This window comes from Amphiprion ocellaris, chromosome 12 (assembly GCF_022539595.1).
Source record: "Amphiprion ocellaris isolate individual 3 ecotype Okinawa chromosome 12, ASM2253959v1, whole genome shotgun sequence".
NCBI lineage: Eukaryota > Metazoa > Chordata > Actinopteri > Pomacentridae > Amphiprion > Amphiprion ocellaris.
In genome coordinates, this window is record NC_072777.1 from 34,689,061 (window position 1) to 34,701,378 (window position 12,318).

Consider the following 12,318-nt stretch of genomic DNA (forward strand, 5'->3'; position numbering starts at 1 on the left):
GGTGAAGACGGAGCCGACAGAATGACAGCGGTGGAGACTAGAAATGACAGGTGTTCGCTTGAGCTCAGACTGGCAGCGTAAATCACATTTTTTGGCATAACTAGATTGGAATCGGATTGCTTTTTAAAAGTGCGGACAGCAAAAAAAAAAAAAAAAGAACCTAGTCATACTGGAGGTGGTTTGAAATCTGACTCAAATCAAATTGTGAGTGACTGAACCCGAAGCCACTTAAATCCGATTTTAAACTGTCCTTTACGTCACTCACTGCCCGTAATGCAGAACACATGACGGTGACATCACACCGAGCCGCTCTGGAAGAGGTACCTGGATCTGGTATAGAAGTAAAAGTACGCTTAAAAAACAGCAAGAATGTTTGGTTCAGATATATCCAGAGCAGGGGTGTCAAACATGCGGCCCGCGGGCCAAAAGTGGTCCTCCAGATGGTCCAATCCGGCCCTCAAAGTGTAAAAATTCCAGAGAAGACATTAACTGCAGATTGTAAATTAGTAAAACTATAAATTTAAAATCATTTCTAGACCATGACAAGTTGTTTGGATCATAAAGTAAATTACTAGATTGTTCACTGTTGTTTTGTGTTTCATTTTTGTAATTTTTTGTCTTGTTTTTTTTGCCTTTTTGTCAGATTTTTGTTGTTTGTTTCACCTTTATGTCGTTTTGTTTCTCCTTTCTGTTTTGCTTGTTTTTCATCTGTTTTTGTCATTTGTCTGGTTTTTGTCATTTTGTGTCTAATTTTTTGTAATATTTTGTCTTGTTGCTTGTCTTATGTTTGTGTCACTCATTTTTGTCGTTTTGTGTTTCCTTTTCATCTCGCTTGCATCATTTGTGTATTTTTTTGTCGTTTTGTTTCTCACTTTGTATGTCATAATATTTTGTCGTTTTTGTTTTTTAATGCATTTTTGGTCTGACTTTTGTCGTTTACCTCATGTTTTTATAGTTTTGTTTCTCGTTCTTGTCATTTTGTGTTTCCTTTTTGTCTCGCTTGTTAAGAGTTTTGAACATGTGACTTCAGTTTCAACCAATGCTTGCTAGCAACTGAAAAAAACTGTAATATCTGTAGTTAACGTCACCATTAAGGGCCAGAATATTTTATGTTGAGTACAGTGTGCTGACAGCTACCGCGAAGGTCAAACCAAAGAAACTATCATTCTTCGAAGGGTCGAAGCTTCCAGAAAGGCTTCAAGCTCCAAATCTATGAGGATGATCTTGACTAGCATCTGCCGCTCATCCATCCAGACTTTAACTCTGTAAATATTAAACATATTTGATATTATTAGGGTGGCTCCTATGAGTCTACAAGCAGCTACATTACCAATAATCTGGGTCAAACATCGGCTCTGACCAGATTTCTCCACCGATTGTTGGAGAGGTGAAATAACCAGCCTGAAACTCCTGCAGTCTGAGCCCAGTATTAAGTATGGCATCCTTTCCATGAGATCATTAAAGAGAAACACACTGAAAAACTGAGCTAAAAGTTGACTCAGATTGGGTGACTGCAGGACAGATACAAATGTGCCAACTGAATGACGCACAAAAGTCCAAATTTAACCTTAAAGTCAAAACATAGTGGCAGTTAAAGGGTCTTTATCTTCAGTAATGTGAGTAAAAATGTAAGCGTGATTAGATCGCTGAACGTGAGCATCTCTCACCTGGACTGGCAGATCAGTGGAAGCAGATAGAGCTTTAAATACATAAACAAGACCTGAACCATGTTCTTTGGAAATGTAAACTGATTTAAAGCCACTACCCTGCAAATGACCTTAAATGTGGAAGAAAAAGGGGGAAAAGAGAAAGTTCATTTTGGAAAACTGTCAGCCTTCAGAAAGGAACAAGGAGCTCTAACTGGAAACTTTTTTATGGCCTTACAAGTCACGAAGGCCGAGCTCTTAATGTGAAAAATAGCTCAAGCTGTCGAATAAATGTGCAGTAAAAAAATGCAATATTCCCCGTGGAATGCTGCTGAGTAGAAGGAGAAAGCAGCAGAAAATGGAAATGCTCAAGCACCCTAAAATTGTACAGTGCAGCAAATGTGCTTTCTGGCAGCGCGGCTTGACATGAACATACAAACATTCCTGGTTTGTGATGCCGCCCGCATCACCCCCATCGCTCCAGTGTGAAAGTATGAGAGGACTCATCTCCGATCTTTATCTAATCTGCACTTTTCTGTTTTCATTCTAGAAAACTGCTCCCTGAGCCAGAATGTGTGCAGAACAGCCACAAAAACCAACACATGGACACCAAATGCAACATCGCTTGTAAATGACAACAGAGATTTCCCTCTTAAAGGCCAACTTTGAGAGACAAATTGAGTTTTTATGAGGTGTGAACATAAAATCTGAGATAAGATGGCGGGATGAGGGTGGACGGGGATCGACCGAGTCCTGAATGCGTCAGCAGCATGAAGCCTGTTAAAAGTTCAGTGTGGTTGAGGCTGGAAATCAAGGAGTGGAGCTGTGTGTTGTGTGCTGTGCGCCTGCTGGCAGCCCTTCTGGCTGGCATTCACCGATGCTTTTTTGGCTGCTTTCAGAAGGATCCAAAGCAAACAGGAACAGCTCTGCTTACAGGCCGTAAAACATGTGTGTCAGCCTTCTCCTCCACGGACGGCACTGTACCGCACAAAATGGCAAGACGACGTTCACATTTTCTCACTGAGCTAATGCAAAATATTAAAGTCGCTTCGAATTAGGATGACAAACGAGCTGTTTGGGTTTTTTAAAGTTTGGATCTAGAAACTACTATGACAATACCTTAGACCAGGGGGGTCAAACATGCAGCCTGCGGGCCAAAAGCGGCCCTCCAGACGGTCCAATCCAGCAAAATTCCAGAGAAGACATTAACTGCAGATTGTAAATTAGTAAAACTATAAATTTAAAATAATTTCTAAACCATGACAATTTGTTTAGATCATAAAGTAAAATACTAGATTGTTTTGTTACTTTTGACATTTTACATCTCATTTTTGTAATATTTTGTCTTGTTATTGCTGTTTTTTGTCTGACTTTTGTCATTTTGTGTTTTGCTTTATTCGATATTTTCTATCGTTTTTGTCGTTTTGTGTGTTTTTTTTTGTCTTGCTTGTGTTTTTAGACTACTTTTTTGTAGTTTTGTTTCTCACTTTTGTCATTTTTGGTCTTGTTTGTGTCACTTGTGTAATTTTTTTTGTGTTGTTTTACTGTTTGTCCATTTTTTTATCGCTTTGTAACTTTTTGTCAAATTTTTTGTCTTTTTTGTTTTGTTTTGTGTTGTTTTTCTCAGTTTTTGTCGTTTCGTGTCAGATTTTTGTCATATTTTATCTTGTTTTAGTTGCTCTTTGTCTTTTTTTGTCTGATGTTTGTCATTTTGATCATACAGTAAAACACTATATTGTTCAGTTTCAGATAGCTGTGACTAAATATTGTGTTCCTTTGTTGACACTGTGATCTGGAAGTTGTAATGTGGAAATGATAAACTGAGGTTGAATGTTGTTGAAATTGAATTTATGTTTCTTCAGAAATTTCAGGTTGTTCATAATGTTGTGTAAAAAGACAATTCCTTAAATGTGAACATTTTCAGAATGAACTTTTTTTTGCACTAAAACAAAGGAACCATTAGGAGTTGTGGTTATTTTTAGGCTTTTATGCTGTGATTTTACTGGTGTGGTCCACTTGAGGTCAAAGTGGGCTGAATGTGGAACCTGAACTAAGATGAGTTTGACCCCCTGCCTGAGACTGCACCATGCTAGGCAGAACATTAGACAGTAGCATGTCGCAGTGGCACTAGGTAGCAGTAAAACAGCAAGTAGTATCACAGCACTTCAGCATGTGTCGTGTTTCAATATGATTAGTAAGGTAGTAGAACTGAGGAATGAGTTTTAGAAGTAAATCATCTTCAAGAACCAAAAATAGAAGACCAGTTGCCTTCTACTGAAGCTCTTAGGATTACCATGACCTGGATGACTAAGAATCAACACATATGTACTGCAGTACAACTACAGTATAATACTGGGTAGGGTGTGTCGCTGTATACTGGTCTAGATAATAACTGATATTTTAAGAATGACTTATTGACATATATTATATTGACACATATTATCATGTTAACAACAACACGGTGCCAGTAAGTATCTTTTTGTAGATACTGTGACTTGATCCTGGTTGCCATAAAACGTAGAAAAAAGATGAAAAAGAAGGAACAGGAACAAGCTGGCTAGCTACCTCCACTCTGGCACAAAAAAACTAAATAATTAACCAAGCTGGACGAGATACTAATTTCTTTCTCCAAACTTTTCTAGATATCGCGTTAATATTACTGTCATGAATTCTTTAGGTCATAACAATTGTGTAGTGAAGATCTGATATCATGACAGCTCTAGTACAGGCAGTACTGTGCTTGATATAAATTAAATGTCATTTTCAGGGGTCAATATGACAAAACCAGTGTTTGTACCATAGAATGTATATCAAAGATGGCTTCACTCATTGCTTTGTGAACAACCACTTTGTGGGTTTGTTTGGAATTGAACATCTGAAAACAATGGCAATATGGTAGCGAACTGTCAATTATAAGGTGGCTCCGACCTAAAACTGTACTTTGTACTTTATCATTATTTTACTCTAAATGCGACCAAAATTTACAAAACAAATACCATTCTGTATTGTAGGGGACTTGAAACTAGCAATTGAGATTATAAAATCATTCTGAAAATGTTTGCTGAGGGAGCAGATCAAAGAGAAGCACGCTCATTTTCTCATAGACTTCTATACAATCAGCTAACCACATGAGGCGCCCCCTGCTGGCTGTTAGAAAGAATACAGATTTAAGGCACTGGAGGAAATCTCTCAGCTGATGTTGCTGGGTGGGTTTCAAAGGATGGAAGTCTGTGCAGACTTTGATGGTGTATCGAAGGGTTGAACTGGGCTCAGCTCTCTGTACATTACTCTGATTCCAATCACAACACTACAGATTAGAAGAAGTCAAGTCAGCCTGCACAGATCCAGCCTTAATCATATTAAAGTAACCAAAAAAACAAACCACCTGGAAGACACTCATGTAGTCAGCATTATTGTGCCAGACTTCTACTAATTACAGTGTTTGACCAATCAACTTCAATCCGTAGCTTGTTCTAGTCATGTTTTCCGCAACTCAAACTTTACTTTAAACCAGAGAAATAATCTAATAATGCCGTTTGCTGTTTACAGTGTGGCAGGCGCTGGGTCTTTGCCATCTGCAGAAGGGCACGCGAGCCAGATTTAAACGTCTGCTCTGAATGTTTATGGGGTTTCTTTGTGCCTAAGTGGTTTGAATTGCAGAGCTTTTGCAGAACATTGTTACTGCAGCAATCAAAGCTGTGATTTTCCTCTTTAACTGCTCTGTAAAGAACAAATCAAAGATGCTGGTAAACGTCGGCTGATTCATGTGGAAAAAAAAATAATTTGTCACCTCTGATGTTGAGGCGCATTTAACGAAACTCGGATGATGTCGGCGTACGAATGTGCCAAAAAAACAGCTGAAGTATGGCAAAAGCAGCGGGTTTTTTTCCTGGCTGGTTCCGCTCTGGTCATCTCTCAGAGGTCAAGGTGAGTATTTGTACCTCTGCGATGGCACTCTGTCTCTCCCAATGACAGCTTCCACATAAACACCGGCAGTCACGAGCGGGAGATTATGAGTGTTTGATGAAAACGGCTATTGGTGGATTTATCACGGCGCTCAGTTCGACCTCCAGACATGCGTGAGGTCACTTATTGCGGCTTCATGTTTTTTACATCGGTCTTCATGTTATTCCAATGTCTCAGCCCGACTATAATCTAATGACTGTGCTGCGAGTGTCCAGGTATTACCTTCAGAAAATATACACTCACAACATTCTTTCAGAACTACTGAGTTCTGTTTATTTTAAAGCCAGCAGGAAGAATTTGAGCCCTGCTGGCAGAAAGATGTATATATAGAGTCGTTTTTTATAGACACTTAACTCCAATTAACCTCCATTCTCCTATTTGCCTATAATCACATTATCCTCTGGTATTCGACTCTATTTTTCTTTCGTTCAGGAGAGGCCGTGTGTCCAGAGAACAGCGCAAGAACAAGCTTCTCCTTGTGTTGGATCTCCCAGTTGGCAAGAAAACCAGTCCATGGTCTTCACTCTGTCTTTTGTCAGGTCTGAGTTCTGTCCTCAGGCCACGTCTGACTCTACAGCAGGGGTGGCAAACATGCGGCCCACGGGCCAAAACTAGCCCACCAGAGGGTCTGATTTGGGCCGCCGGACGACTTTGTAAAGTGTTAAAATTACAGAGAAGACTGCAAATTGTAAACTAGTAAAACTATGAATTTAAAATAATTTCTAGACCATGACAAGCTGTTTTGATCATAAAGTTAAATACTGGATTGTTCATTGTTCTTTTGTCATTTTGTGTCTCATTTTGGCAATATTTTGTTTGTTTTTGCAAATTTTTGTTTATTGTCTGACTTTTGTCAATTTGTGGTTTTGTCGTTTCCTATTTGTCTTGCTTGTGTTTTTTGTCTTATTTTTGTCATTTTGTGTTTTGCTTTATTTGTTGTTTTGTGCATCATTTGTGTCGTTTTGTGTTTTTTTGTCTCGCTTGTGTTGTTCATCTACTTTTTTGTCATTTTGTCTTGCTTTTGTCATTTTTAGTCTGTCATTTGTAACTTTTTAATTAGTTTTATGTCGTTTGTCGATTTTTTTTTGTCGCTTTATAACTTTTTTGTCTAATTGTCTCCATTTTGTTTTGTTCCATGTCGTTTTTCTCATTTTTTGTCATTGTGTGACTCATTTTTGTAATATTTCATCTTGTTTTTTTGTCTGACGTCTGTCGTTTCTATCATAAAGTAAAATACGAAATCATTCAGTTCCAGATGCCTGTGACTAAATTTTTTTGTGCCTTTGTAGAAACACTGTGATTTATAGGTTGTAATGTGTAAATGATAAACTGAGGCATAACATTGTTGAAATTGAATTTTTCTTAAGAAATTTCAGGTTGTTTATAATATTTTGTAAAAAGATACTCCTTAAACTCCTTAAATGTGAATGTTTTCAATGTACTTTTCGGCACTAAAGGAATCATGTGGAGTTGTGGTTATTTACAGGTTATTATGCTCTAATTTTACTGGTCTGGATCACAGGAGATCAGATTGGGTTGAATGTGGAACCTGAACTAAGATGAGTTTGACTCCACTGCTCTACAGTCCAACAGGTTAGGGCTTGTCGAGGATTCACTGCTCTGTCTGGTGGTTTCTAGTTTACTGTAAATTTCTAGATGAGAGAATAATTTAAGAGGACTGTTTGAAAAAAGAAAGAAAATAAAAGATCCAACCGTGTTATTCATTTCTAATACTCTCAAGACACACAGTCATTCCTCTTGTCAAAATAACGTCAAATGATTTTAATTCTCAGCATTAAATGTCTTCAAATGGACAGTTTGGAGCCAGACGCTTGAATCTATGCCTCTTTCTTTCCCCCACATCGCACAAAAAAACACATTCCAGCTGTCGACGGCGCTCATTCATGTACTAAATGTATAAATCTGTTCCTGACTACCTGCCTGTCCCCTAAAGCAATTATAGGTGAAAGAGCTCACTTTTGGCACTTTTAAACCCCTACACCTCAAAAAGGCGCCTGTTGAGCTTTCACTCACACGGACACATTAGCAACATATTTTCTAGAACTCTTGCATGAACGATGATGTGGGAAATTTGAAGATTTGAGAAGATGTCACTTCAGTTTGGTTCATACTTTACACGTTCACTCCAACTCACTTAAGGAAGAATTAATGGAGAGATTTATTACAAAGCTACCAGTTACTGTACAGATATAGACTCGACACGCAAAATGGGAACTAACAGTTTGCTTAGTTGCAAACAGTTTGCAACAGTATAAAACCGTGAAAGCAGAAAATCTGAATCAGCTCCACTTTAACCAGCTACTAACATATCAAGCCATAGGTAAAATAAATCTATCAATATACCAACATGAGCCATTCTGCCTTCATACAAAGTATTTTTATTTGTGATTTAGCTGATAATATTCTGACTTCAAATGAACAATGGTTGATTACATTTTGTTGTAGTGCTAATAAGTTGACAAAAAAAAAACAAAACATAGTTTACATTACAGACTGTATGAAAACTGGTTAGCAGGCAAAAAAAATAAAAAAATAAAAAAGGTGAGCTAAAAAAACTTTTGAAATAGTCCAAAACAAAAAGATGAAATAGTTAGCTAAAAGTAGGCTAAAGGCTAAAGGTTGAAAAAGTTAGCAAAGAACGGGTAAATGCTGTAAACAGTGAACATAAATTTATGTATAATGCGATGAAGAGATTAACTAAAAGAAGTGGATATGTTTTACATCTTAAACATTTGAATAGTTAACTGAGAATAATACATAAATTGCTGAAATAATTGGCTAAAAGTAGGCTACCTGGCTAAAGGCTAAAGGTTGAAAAAGTTAGCAAAGAACGAGTAAACGTAAACAGTGAACATAAATTTATTTATAAGGCGATGAAATGATTAACTAAAAGAAATGGATATGTTATAAATCTTAAGGTGAACATTTTAATGCATAAATAGATGAAATAACTGGCTAAAAGTAGGCTAATAGATAAAGATTAAAATAGCTTAGAGATGATAAATATTTTAAAAAGTGACCTTAAACGTATGCATAAATTGCTGAAATAGATAACTAAAACAAATGTCTATATGAATTATATGATTAAATTCTTAGCTACGAGAAAGTAGACATTTTAAATAATTAGGCAGCAATAGCAGAAAAATAGCTGACAAGATTGGCTTAATTTTTTGGATAATGGTTAAAATAGTTAGCAAAGAAGGGGTAAATATTTGAAAAAAAAAAATATATATATATGGTCAAGTCAAGTTATTTGAATAGCACATTTAAGACAACAGATGGTGAAATGTTTTCCAACAGGGAAATGTTACAAATTTACCTGGCTGATTTAAAAATGAAAGTTAAAGCCCGACAGTATTATATATATTACAGTTAAATACTACAAGAAAATGTAGGCTAAAATTAGGCTAAAGGAAAAATGTTTAAATCATTAAACATTTCAGTTGATCGAAAACAATACATGAACAGTTGAAGTAACAGGGTAAAGGTTCCAGATAGTGATCAAATAGCCAAATAAAGTGGGTAAACACTTGAAATAATGAGAGGTGTTGTGTTATTTGTTTAAATACCGCAGCACACCTTTGGCACAGTTAAGTTGTGGCTTGTTTGTAAGTTTGTGTAACCAGATTCAGTTAGACATTAGTCAACTAGAACTGACCACAGGATCTGACTTAATGAATAGTTCATAAAGTCACCGTGTTGCAACTCATTTATTTACAAAAACAGCATCTGAAAACTGTCATTTAAAGGATTAGAACGTCCATAATGTCTTAGCATTTTGTTATCCGGTAAATGACTGTTTAACAGAAGACCTTGAGCCCTTAATGGAGAAATTTCTGTCAATAAATTTGTTGTAACTTGACTTAAAGAGAACAAAACTGAGGCATGAATGAGGTAAGGAGGCATGAAAATGGTTTCAAATAAGTCATTTTGTTGCTTTTTCATCTTTACTAGTTAAGAAGCTTAAAGGCAACTGGCAGCTATGGGCAACATTTAATGTGGAATGTTTTCCTGGACGTTGCTAAGTGCATGAATCAATCAACACACCCTGAATGTCCAAACGACAACTCTGAGCTTTTGTTTGTGTTGGATCTCCTGGTTGGCGTAGGGTTTAGTGATGATTGGATCTTCTAGCACTTAAGAAAACGTATGTGAAATTCAACCGGATTATGTGAACCGTGAATATACTGATTTCCTCACTCGGAGAAAAAAGTTGATCCTGTAGTAGCAATACATGTTTAGAAATAAAGAACCAAGAACAATGAAGTTAAAAATGAGTAGGCAAGGAATGGACAAACGTATTAAATAATGACCTTAAATTCATGTAGAAACTGTTACAATAAGATGGATGGATGGATGGATGGATGGATGGATGGATGGATGGATGGATGGATGGATGGATGGATGGATGGATGGATGGATGGATGGATGGATGGATGGATAGATAGATAGATAGATAGATAGATACATAGATAGACAGACAGATAGACAGACAGACAGACAGACAGACAGACAGACAGACAGACAGATAGATAGAAAATTTCAAGGTTTCCAGTCGCTCACAAGTTACATTTAAGAAAAATAGTGTGCATTATCGTGCTGGTATTTTACAGTATTAAAAAGTCTAATCACAGAATTACAGTAAAAATATAATAACTCTGACCCTAAACACACAATAACCACTGCAAACTTAACCAAACACACTAAAAATTGAAAATTAAATGTATGAAAAACATTATTTTATGATTCATTTATGCAGTATAACTGTAAAAAATCTGTTCAAACGCATGTATCTGTAAAGTGCCCGTTGGGTGGATAAACGTGAGAAGGAGTGTTTCCTTTCACATCCGACCCTTCGCTCACTTTCTGCTCTACAGCTTTGCATCAACACTATTATGTCTGAGGAATTAAAAAGCAGCCGCTGCAGCAAATATCCTGCTGCTACTGTAAAGCACGGAGTTAACAGGCAACGTATGAAGATAATTAAATGTTAGAGGTCACGTGTAGACGCTGGAGAGGTGTGCGCTGCTGTTCTCTGTACGTTGTAATGTTTACTCATTAATCACATCCACTGGCAGTCATGGTCTGGGATTCGGCGTGTTAAGTTAAAGCCGTGAATAAAACAGCTTTGTAAATTGAGTGCATTCGGGCCAGCTTTTCCTGGCAAAGCGAAAATAAATAAAATAATAACAATAATAAAAAAAAGCTTTTGATCATAGAGATGTCATTATTTCCCAAGAAGCGAGCCGTGTTTACCTGTAAGAGCCAGTGGAGGACTTCACACCCATTTAAATAATGAGACCACAGCAGAAAGATGTTACAGATAATTGTTCCTGCTTCACCTCAGACAGTTTTAAAAGTTATCGCCAGAATGCTCACAATTATTTCCAATTGCTTTTCTGCAGCTGGTGGCAGATTTCAGAATGTAAACTTGGCCCTTTACACTGTGTGGAATTTTTTAAAACAACCCCTGAGACAGGATGCACTCTTTTATCAGGCTTTTTAAAAAGAAAACTAATAATAATGTGTGCTCAACCTTTTTTTCTTTAGAGCCTCCTGTAGGGCCAGCTATTAAAATCATCAGCCCTGCTTAAAAAGTTTGCTTCGGAGGCATTCGTCGCCCCAAAGGTTGACAAGACAAGCACAGGAGGTCAAGGGAAGAGACATGGCGAACAACAGGCAGTGAACTAGAAAGAAACACGGCAGCCATGAATAATGCATGGATGAAAAGGTTTATCTAATGGCACTCTTAAAACTTTTAAAAGATCATCTTTGCTTTCAGCTGGAGATGCTCTCTGTTAAAATACTTGTTTTTTTTCAGCTTCCACTGCAGCCTTCTTCCCCCAAACTCAGCTTGAGAGAGACACACTGATTGGTTTAATTATGTTTGCAGTGATTAAGCATCTTAATGGTGCTCATCACAATGTGAGACTTGAATCACAATGATTTTGGAGATGTGACATTTGAGTTGCAGTTTTGAAGGAAGAAAGAAACACACAGAGAAGAACTCACTCATCCTGGCAGACGGTTTTAAAAAAGAAAAAAGGAGAGAGACTTACTGTCTTTAGACACTTGGTGGTCATGGCAGGGTCAGGGAGGAACAGAGGCGCTGAGAGAGTGGAGAGCGCGACCTCACGGCGTTTCCCTTCACATCCCGACCCGGCGACGAGACCGACGGGGCTCGTTAACTTGAAAAAGCCTGGATGGAGGGCGGTGGGCTCGCTGGAGTGTGTCTGGAGGAAACTGAAGGCACCAGTCAGTCAGACAAAAGCAGAGAGAATTCAAAGAGCAGTTCCTCTTCCTCCTTCGCTTTCTCTGGTGTAACTTAACCCCCCGAGGAGCCCAGGCGAAACCGCCACACAGAACCAGTTCCAGACCTGTCTTGCTCCGATGAGGCTGCCTCGCCCCCTCTCCGGGTTTTTTCTCCCGTTTTTTGGTATCATTCAGCTCTTGATTCCTCGGCCCGGCCGATGAGCTCACCGCTGGCTCGGGTTTCAGCGCCTGTGCTGGAATGCAGAGGGGCAGAGAGGCAGAGGTGCCGCGGAGGTCAAAGGCTACCGGGGTGGATGGTGTGGAGGATCCGAGACGACAGGGGCAGAGGGGTATCTGAGGGGGCCCCGGGGAGCCGACAACAAAACGGGAGTCGCAGGGGTCGAGGGGTACGGATGTCATGGTAGAGTTGACA

General features: G+C 38.3%; 1 protein-coding gene across 1 annotated transcript in view; it reads right to left on the reverse strand.

Annotated features, from left to right (window-relative positions):
• flrt2 (fibronectin leucine rich transmembrane protein 2) overlaps nucleotides 1-12,016 on the reverse strand; it is a 67,797-nt gene extending 55,781 nt beyond the window's left edge. Inside the window, exon 1 of the mRNA XM_035948114.2 lies at nucleotides 11,693-12,016. The gene's annotated coding sequence lies outside the window, so the exon portion shown is untranslated. The remainder of the gene's footprint in view (nucleotides 1-11,692) is intronic.
• Between the last annotated feature and the right edge of the window lie 302 nt (nucleotides 12,017-12,318).